Source organism: Mus caroli, chromosome 1 (genome assembly GCF_900094665.2).
Source record: "Mus caroli chromosome 1, CAROLI_EIJ_v1.1, whole genome shotgun sequence".
NCBI classification, from domain to species: Eukaryota; Metazoa; Chordata; class Mammalia; order Rodentia; family Muridae; genus Mus; species Mus caroli.
In genome coordinates this window covers 114,500,686-114,510,353 of record NC_034570.1, presented here as the reverse complement: position 1 = coordinate 114,510,353, position 9,668 = coordinate 114,500,686, and the positions used below count along the sequence as shown (strand labels likewise).

At 40.3% G+C, this 9,668-nt stretch overlaps 1 non-coding gene across 1 annotated transcript; it reads right to left on the bottom strand.

Annotated features, from left to right (window-relative positions):
- Nucleotides 1-6,480: 6,480 nt before the first annotated feature.
- Nucleotides 6,481-6,624, bottom strand: LOC115032447. The gene has a single exon (XR_003838124.1). It is a non-coding gene; the product is annotated as a small nucleolar RNA SNORA48 (small nucleolar RNA).
- Between the last annotated feature and the right edge of the window lie 3,044 nt (nt 6,625-9,668).

The following is a 9,668-nucleotide window of genomic DNA, read 5'->3' as shown; positions in this document are numbered from 1 at the left end:
CCTTTCTTTCTTTCTTTCTTTCTTTCTTTCTTTCTTTCTTTCTTTCTTTCTTTCTTTCTTTCTTTCTTTCTTTCTTTCTTTCTTCCTTCCTTCCTTTTTTTCTTTCTTTCTTTCTTTCTTTCCTTTCTCTCTTTCTTTCTTTCTTTCTTTCTTTCTTTCTTTCTTTCTTTCTTTCTTTCTTTCTTTCTTTCTTGATCAAGTTATCATTAACTAGGGTGTTGTTCAGCTTCCATGTGTGTGTGGGCTTTCTGTTGTTTTTCTTGCTATTGAAGACCAGCCTTAGTCTATGGTGATCTGATAGGAGGCATGGGATTATTTCAATCTTCTTTTATCTGTTGAGGCCTGTTTTGTGACCAATTACATGGTCAATTTTGGAGAAGGTACCATAAGGTGCTGAGAAGAAGGTATATCCTTTTGTTTCAGGATAACATATTCTATAGATAGCTGTTAAATCCATTTGGTTCACAACTTATGTTAGTTTCACTGTGTCCCTGTTTAGTTTCTGTTTCCATGATCTGTCCATTGACAGTGGGGTGTTGAAGTCTCCCACTATTATTGTGTGAGGTACAATGTGTGATTTCAGCTTTAGTAAAGTTTCTTTTATGAATGTGGGTATCCTTGCATTTGGAGCATAGATGTTCAGAAATGAGAGTTTTTCTTGGTAGATTTTTCCTTTGATGAGTACAAAGTGTACTTCCTTATCCTTTTTGATAACTTTTGCTTAAAAGTCTATTTTGTTGATTTTATTCAATATTAGAATGGATACTTCAGCTTATTTCTTGGGACCATTTGCTTGGAAAAAATTTTCCCATCCTTTTACTTTGAGTTTGTGTCTGTCTTTGACACTGAGGTGTGGTTCTTGTATGCAGCAAAATGCTGGGTCCTGTTTACATATCCGGTCTGTTAGTGTATGTCCTTTTATTGGGAAATTGAGTCCATTGATGTTAAAAGATATTAAAGAATAGTGATTGCTGCTTTCTGTTATTTTCTATTTTATTTTTGTTTGTGTAGGTATCTTCTTTTGAGTTTGCTGCTTTTTTTCTAGGGTGTAGTTTCCCACCTCATGTTGGCATTTTCTGTCTATTATCCTTTGTAGGGCTGTATTTGTGGGAATATATTGTGTAGATTTGTTTTTGTCATGGAATATCTTGGTTTCTCCATCTATGGTAATTAAAAAGTTTTTTTGGTATAGTAGCCTGGGCTGGCATTTGTGTTCTCTTAGGGTCTGTGTGACATCTGCCCAGGATCTTCTAGCTTTGATAGTTTCTGGTGAGAAGTCTGGTATAATTCTGTTAGGTCTGCCTTCATATGTTATTTGACCTTTTCCCCTTTCTATTTTTAATATTCTTTGTTTTGTGCATTTGGTGTTTTGACTATTATTTGACAAGAGGAATTTCTTTTCTGGTCCAATCTATGTGGAGTTCTGTAAGCCTCTTGTATATTTATGGGTATCTTTTTCCTTCGGTTAGGGAAGTTTTCTTCTATAGTTTTGTTGAAGATATTTACTGGCCCTTTAAGTTGAGAATCTTCACTCTCTTCTATACCTAATATCATTAGGTTTGGTCTTCTCCTTGTGCCCTGGATTTTCTGGATGTTTTGAGTTAGGAGCTTTTTGCATTTTACACTTTCTTTGACTGTTGTGTCAGTGTTTTCTATGGTATCTTCTACACCTGAGATTTTCTCTTCTATCTTTTGTATTCTTTTCATGATGCTTGCATCTCTGACTCCTGATTTTTTCCTAGGTTTTCTATCTCCAGTGTTGTCTCCCTTTGTGATTTCTTTATTGTTTCTACTTCCATTTGTAGATCCTGGATGGTTTTGTTCCATTCCTTTACCTGTTTTGTTGTGTTTTCCTGTAATACTTTAATGGATTTTTGTGTTTCCATTTTAAGGGCTTCTACCTGGTTACCTGTGTTTTCCTGTACTTCTTTAGGGGAGTTACTTATGTCCTTTTTAAAGTCCTCTATCATCATCATGAGATGTGACTTTAAATCAGAGTCTTGCTTTTCTGGTATGTTGGTGTATCCAGGGCTCCTTGTGGTGGGAGAACTGGGTTTTGATGGTGCCAAGTAACCTTGGTTTCTGTTACTTATGTTCTGGCCTTTGGCTCTTGCCATCTGGTTATCTTTGACTGTGGCTTGTCCCTCCTTCAAGCTTGTGTGTCAGTATTCCAGAGAGACCAGTTCTTTCTAGGGAGGAATTTGGGTATGGAGAGCTGTGGCACAGGATCAACTCCAGGGTGAAGACAGAAACCAAAATGATTGTGTCTCTAGCTGTTCCTTGGTTCCTGTGACCTGATGACTCTGGGAGGGTCCCTCTTCGTCTTGGAATTTGAACAGAAGTGTTGGTCTTACCTGTGTTCACAGGTGTGCCAGCACTCCTGGGAGACCTGCTCTTGTGTTTGGGTATGGAGCGCTGTGGCACAGGATCTGCTCTTGATACAGACAGAAACCGGAAGGATCCTGTTCCAGGCTGCTACTCAGTTCCTCTGTCCTGAGGGCTCCAGGCTGGTCCTAGGAACAAAAGTGGTGGTCTTACATGTGCTCACAGGCTTGTCAGCACTCCTGGGAGACCAGCTTTCTCCTGGTGGGGTTTGGATATGGAGTGCTATGGCACAGGATCATCTCTGGGTGCTGTGGCCAGCATTTTACTTTTGAATTCACCTTTAAAAAGCAGATGTGGGCTAGTGAGAGAGTTCAGTGGATAAAGCTTCAAAGCCAGATTCCCCAGGCCCCACATGGTGGAAGGAAAGAATCAACTCACAAGAAACAAATTGTCCTCTGACCTCATTCATGCCAAGGTGTGAGCACCTCCCTCCGCACACAAATAAATGAATGTAAAAACCACAATGCTTTCAAAAAGAAAGACAGATGTGAGCCCACCCATGTAATTAAAGACTACACTAAGCAGACAATAATTATAGCAAAGCATATAGAGCATTTATATAGATGAGTCCTTAAGCAGTTGAGCAGCAGGAAGAAAAGATGGTATTTATATCTACTTCTCTGCTGAAAACATGGGTGTCAGTGTTTTAAAATTACTTATATATTTGACAGAAGAATAATATACAGGTATTGATCAAATGCTTTGGATAAAAATAGTTTCTCTAGTAATAGCCATTCTCTAAAACACACGTCAATTTGTCATGTTGTCAGTATTTCTATATTATTTCTTTGTCCATTCCTCACAACTATTGAATGTCATCTGCGAGACTGGATTTTTAAGTAATCATCCTGTCTAACACTCAAAGTTCCAATCCTTTTCAAGCATTCATTTTTATAGCGTATCTACGAACCAGCTGACATTCCACTCACTATTTAGTCTCTGAGTGTAAAAAAAATAAAATCATTCAAAAGGCTCTTCATATTTGAGATGATTGACCTTGCATTATGAAAAAGTTCCTGAAAACATGTTGTATTTAACTTCTCATCATTTCTTCTCAATCAACCATCTCATCAGCTAGCTAATGCTTCTAAGAGCTCTTTATATCTCTAAGAAGCAGAATCTAGTGGATTTGGGTAGCTTCTGATCATTCTTTTTAGAAAAGATTAATTTTATTTTTATTCATTGTATATATGTGAACATGTCTACATGCAGGTGTATGCAGTTGCCTTTGAAGTCTATAATAGGGAGTCATGTTTCTTAGAGCTTGAATTAAATGGTTGTAAATCTCCCCCATGTAGGCACTAGAAACTGACTTTGTGTTTTCTGGAAGAACCATAAGCATTAAAAAATAATCACTTTTTATTGATTCTTTGTGAGCTTCCATGACAGCCCTGCTCATCTCCCTGTTCCCTTGTCCCCTCATATGCATCCTTTGTTCTTGCTACCTACCTCCAAATAAAAAACACACAAACAGAAACAAAACATTGAAAACTTTCCACTATGGAAGCTGTAGTATGTCAGTGAGTCCCACATGATCTCCCTCTGTCCTTACATCTTAATTTGCAAGTGATCACTGCAATTACTTACTGATTTGGTTTGAGATCTCTGGCTTATGGGACACCATAAAGAATGCATCCTCATTGGGTCTCCTCCAGGTTGTTGTTTTGTGTCATGGTGATCTTGAAGCCTTGAATCTACAGGACTGGCCCCTTCATGTGCTCCAGTCATTCAGTGATGGAGAAGATTCTGGTGTAGGTCAACCCAAGGCCCTGAATCTAGGCCTGTTTCATACCTGAGAAGCTGAGCCTGCCAGTTCTCTTGCATATCCCTACTTCCACCAGGGTGAGCTCCCTGGCTCTGCTCCAGCTAGGCCACCTAATGCTGCCATCTTTAGGAGGCAGGTCAGCTCTCCTGCTCTCATATCCATGTGTCATCTCACCCACAACCATGCTTCCATATCTCGTTTCAGTGTGCTTTACAGAGTCATTATCCCAAGTACTTCAGCCTTTGAGGAGCTGGACCAATTCTCCCACTCTTACACCGTTGGGCTGGCCCATCAATGCCTTTACCACGAGGACCAGCTCCCATCATGTTGTCCAGGCAAGATACAGTGCCTGCTCACCAAAATGCTACACCCAGTGAAGGGGCAGGGCTAGCTTTCCTGCTCTCATGCCTGTGGGCCAACTCTTCTAACTACCACAGGTACCAACAGTAGAGAGTGGAAAGCTGTCACTCATCACACCCATTGAACCCATGCCACCAAATGACAGACAAGTGGCTTGGCAAACTCTCCTCCACTCTCTCCCTGGGGGTCAGCTCCCCTGTTCCCCCTCCACCAGGGCTAGTTCTACTGTGCTTTACAGGCTGTGTACAGGGCCTGTTCTGAGTGCCACAGCCTTTGAGATGCCTGTCTAACTCATCCACTCTCATGATCCCAGGGCCAGCTCTCCTGACTATAGCAGATGGTGAAAGATGAGGGAGAAAAGAACATCACCCCAACCACCTTATGGCAGACTAGTGGTAGAGACAGCTCTTCAGTTCATTTGCCTTTAGGGCTGGATGACTTCTGTGCCCCTTCCACCAGGGTTAGGACTACTGTGTCACCCAAGTGAGGTGTGTGGCCCACTCTCTTGCTTTTATATGCTGAGGCCAGTTCTCCCAACTGCTTCAGATGGCCAGGGGTGAAGGGACATAGGCCTTCTCTACTCATACCTCCAAGACTAGTCTACCTTATGGCAGAGGAATGGAAAGGCCAACTATCCCTTGCTCATGCCCTAGGGCACCTCACCCATGCCCGGTCACTGGTCATCTCTACTGTTTTATCTGTGTGAAATGCAGAGACAGCCCCGCCCACCCCCCTCCCCCCTCAAGTACCTCTGGTGGTGAGGGGCAAGGGAACTCACCCTTAAACCCACTCCACATCATATCAGACTAGTGGTAAGGCCAGCTCTCCCTCACTCATGCCCTAGGAGTTGACTCCCCACAAGCCTCCCACCAGGGCCAGCTACACTGCTTTGCATGATTGAGGTACAAGGCCCACTCTCTCAAGTGGTGTGAAAGGTAGGGCCAGCTCTCCAGAGTGCTGTTTGGGGCTAGTTCTGTGCAGTCCCTGAACATCCATGTAGTCTCAAACAGCTGCCCCAACCAGGAATGTCCCCATGTTCTCTAGTGGTAATATGAGCACTGACCCTTGCTGTTGTGTAGACACATACCCAGACAGGATCCTCGGTGGCAGCTTGGGCTGGGACCTCACCCTGGCTCTAGGTGGCACGCTAGAGACAGGTAGCACACTCAAGGCTGGTGGTCACTGTGTGACATCCTAGTGCCAGCAGGTGTCTATGGCCTGTCTATGAGTTGCTCTGGAGGCAGCTCAGTGAATGGCATGGCATCCACAGGTCTCTGTTGGTATTCCTCTTGCTGATCTGTGTTGCTTAGATTAGATAAGATTTGATTAGATCGTATTGGATTTTTTCTTTGATTTTTAATTAATTTTTTAAAATTAATTATTTCATTTATTTACATCACTAATGTTGCCCTTTCCCTGTTTCTCTCCCAGAGTTCTTCACCCCATCCTCTCTCCCCTTCACCTCTAAAAGGGTGCTCCCCTTGCCACCCCTTCCTCCCAACATTTCCCTTTCCTAGGACATCAAGTCTCTACAAGATTAGATACATCATCTCTTACTGAGTCCAGAAAAGACAGTCCTCTGTTACAAGGCAGTTCTCTGATAGGGGTCTCAAACCACCCTGTTTATGCTCTTTGGTGGCTTAGTCTCTGGGAGCCCCCAGTGGTCTGGTTTAGTTGACACTGTTAGTCATCCTATGAGGTTGCCATCCCATTCAGCTCTCATCCCCTAACTTTTCCATAGGGGTCCCTGATTTCATTCCAATGGTTGGCTCCAAGTATCTGCATCTGTCTCAGTCAAACTGCTGATAGAACCTCTCAGAGGACAACCACACTGGGCTCCTATCTGCAACTGAAACATAGCATCAATAATAGTGTATGCATTTGGTGCTTCCCCATCGGATGGATCCCAAATTGGGCCAGTCACTAGATAAGCCATTCCTTCAGTCTCTGCTTCATTTTTGTCCCTAAATTTCTCTGTCCTAGGCAGAATACAGCTTTGGTCACCAAGTCAGGGATCCAGTTACGATGAACAAAGGACTGTCATTTGCTTTACCCCTGACTGATATAAGAACAACACCACTAAAGAGGTGTCTCTTTGCCTATTGCCAGGGAGACAATAAGTATTCTTAACAACTTATCCACCTCTCCAGTTCCTTATGCGTTACTTTTAAAATATACTTTGTTGTTTTCAGTTTGGGCTAAAGAGAACCAGTGCTCAAATTTGGTGCTCAAATATGAATGACCAACACCCAAGTTCCCAGCTCTGGGCTATATTACCTGTTTTTAGATTGTTTACAGTTATGTACCATGTTCATTTCCATTTAATTTAATTTGCTTTTAGCCATGGCTGGGAGTCAAATTAGATAAACTGGCCTTGAACCTACAGGCAGTCTCCTGTCTCAGAATTCACTGTCCTGCGATCACAGACAAACATTACCATACTTGGTCTTTAATTAATGATTAATAATGTATAGTGTAGTTATTAAATTTTTTGTTTTCTAAATTCAATTTTAAAATTCTTATTCATTATATAATATGTAGAAGAAATAACACACAAAGCACAAATCAAATGTTTCTGATCTCACAGTCACACTCTGCTGGCTAATTGTGGCTGTCAAATTGACTCACCAAAAGAAGTAGTTTCATGAAAAATTGCCTCCATAGATTGACATGCAGGACATGCCTGTGAAGCATTTTGTTGATTGCTAATTCATATAGAAGGATCCAGCCCACTGTGGGCAATATCTTCTCTTGTTAAGTGGACCTGAGCTGAATAAGAAAAGTAGCTGAACAAAATAAGCAACACTCTTCAGTGATTTCTGCTCCAGGTTCTCCCTTGCACTTCCATCTTAGCTTCTCTCAGGGATAAACTTTACCTGGAGGTGTCACATGGAACAGACACTTTCCTTGCCATGTGCTTTTTGTTTACAGTGTTTATTAACAGCAATAGAAACAGTCTAAACCATCACCCTGCCCCGTATCTTAGCCCCCACAGACTCTTCACAAAAAAACATATTCTTTAGGATATCTTTAGGAAATGTATAATAATTTACAATTATAGCTACAGCTAAGCTGGGAAACTGGCATTGGTAAAATTAAAATCTTACAATCATAAAATGCATGGTAGCTACTTAGTACCACAAACTGTTGACTGTGAAATGTGAACATTTCTAAGAAGCAGAACATGGCTTCCAATTTATTTGAAAACTTAAATGAAAACAACAAAGAGCAAAGCCATGAAATATATTTCATACTTATGAATTAGAATCTTATCCTCCAGGTAGTTTCTTTTAAAGCATGCATGCACATCTATCTTAGCCATCATACCCAACATCCCCAGGACCCTATACAAATGCACTAATAGAAAACAAATTTTCAACCTTACCTCATCCCAAAGATTTGGCCCTCATCTTAAAAGCAGCAATAAATCCTGACATCCCCCTCCACTGTTCATCACTAGTTTGCTGACTCAGCAAGCTGGGCCATGCTGACTATAATTCCAGAAATAATGCCTTCCCAAAGCAATATTCTCAGATATGCTGAATCAGCATCTTGAAGGCCATGTAGCACAAAGAGATGCTTGAAACACCATGTCTGCCCCAATGTTTATCAGTAGAAATAGGTACTCAACACACAGACAAGATCACAGAGTATTGGGAATCTTTTAACCCAATACCAGACTATTATAGGTTGTATAGCTATCTCCTAGGAATTGAAATATTTTCTTCAGGAGGAAGGCTAATTAAAACTAAGGAAGCAAATAGAACTCACAAAACTCAGGAAATTAATAAACTTACAAGTCACAGGAAGCTCCTGAAACTATAGGATTCACAAAGCTCCTCCCCAAGTTAGGTAAACACTAACAATTGTTGGCAAAAGGAGACTTTCCTGCCAGGCCAGCTGGTCTAACTGAGAATCCAGCAAAAAGAAAAGAGTCCAGCAAGAAGAATGTAGCTTCTGTTAGTTCCTATCCATTCTGGGTGGGCATTTTAGTAGTAATCTTACTATTGAGTTATACATATTCCTGTAAGTAATCCCAATAAATTCACTGGATCATTAAGCCACCGTTGCATAGAAACACTTCTTTGGTCTGTCTTTGTTGTCCTTTCTGGAGTGAAGAATCATTTGCTTACGTATTCCCAGGAAGTGTCACAAAGACTTATATGGTAGAAACTGTAGATTCTTTTAGTCTTACTATTTTATCTGATTTTAGGAGTTGTTCATTTCATAAATTTCCAAGTCTGATACATTACTATGATGACAGGATGTGACAAAATGATCTGTGATGTTTTGACTTATTTAAATCAACATAACTATGCGATTCTATTACATTGTTAAGATATGAGTTTTATTTTAGCAAACATACTTCAGAAATACAATGACAACTGCCTGATAAGGCTGCCAAATGTTAGAATGCTAAGATCTAGTGATCCAGGCTATATGTATCTAGACTGATGGTTATAAAGTATATAATATGAGCTGACTATAGAAACAGATATGAAATTATCTATGATGTGTATCAGCTAAAGTGGGTATCAGTATAAAAAGCAAGTAGATAAGATTTTATCTCTGGTTTTCTATATTATACTGGGTTCAATCACCAAAACTCTATTGGATAAGAAGTCATAGATTTGACTAATCATCTGATAGTTATAGATTTCAACCCAAATTAAATCTAATACCAGACCATATTCTGTTCTCACCAAGTTGGCTTCAGTATGTCATATTGACAACTCCAAGAGTTGATGAATACAAAAATACACCAGAAATTTTCTATACATTTGGTGATGGTATACACTGATGTAGCCATTTTCAAAAATGGCAATATTTACCCATATGCGTGTGTGTGTGTGTCTGTACCATAGTTCTAATGGCTCTATATTGAAAGGAATATCCATCCAAAATATGCATAAGTTCATGTTTATTAATAACAACTCCACAGTTAAAGATAAACAAAGATCCATGTAGAGACTTCAGATATATTCATTATGGCACAATGAGTTACAGCAATGAGGTTTTCTTATATATGTTAAAATTATTTTCTTACAGTGTCACTTAAAATTATACAGCACAGGCTGGAGAGATACTCAGTGGTTAAGAACACTTACTGTGTTTGCAAAGGGCCTGAGTTAAGTTCCTAGTATGCATATCCAGCAAC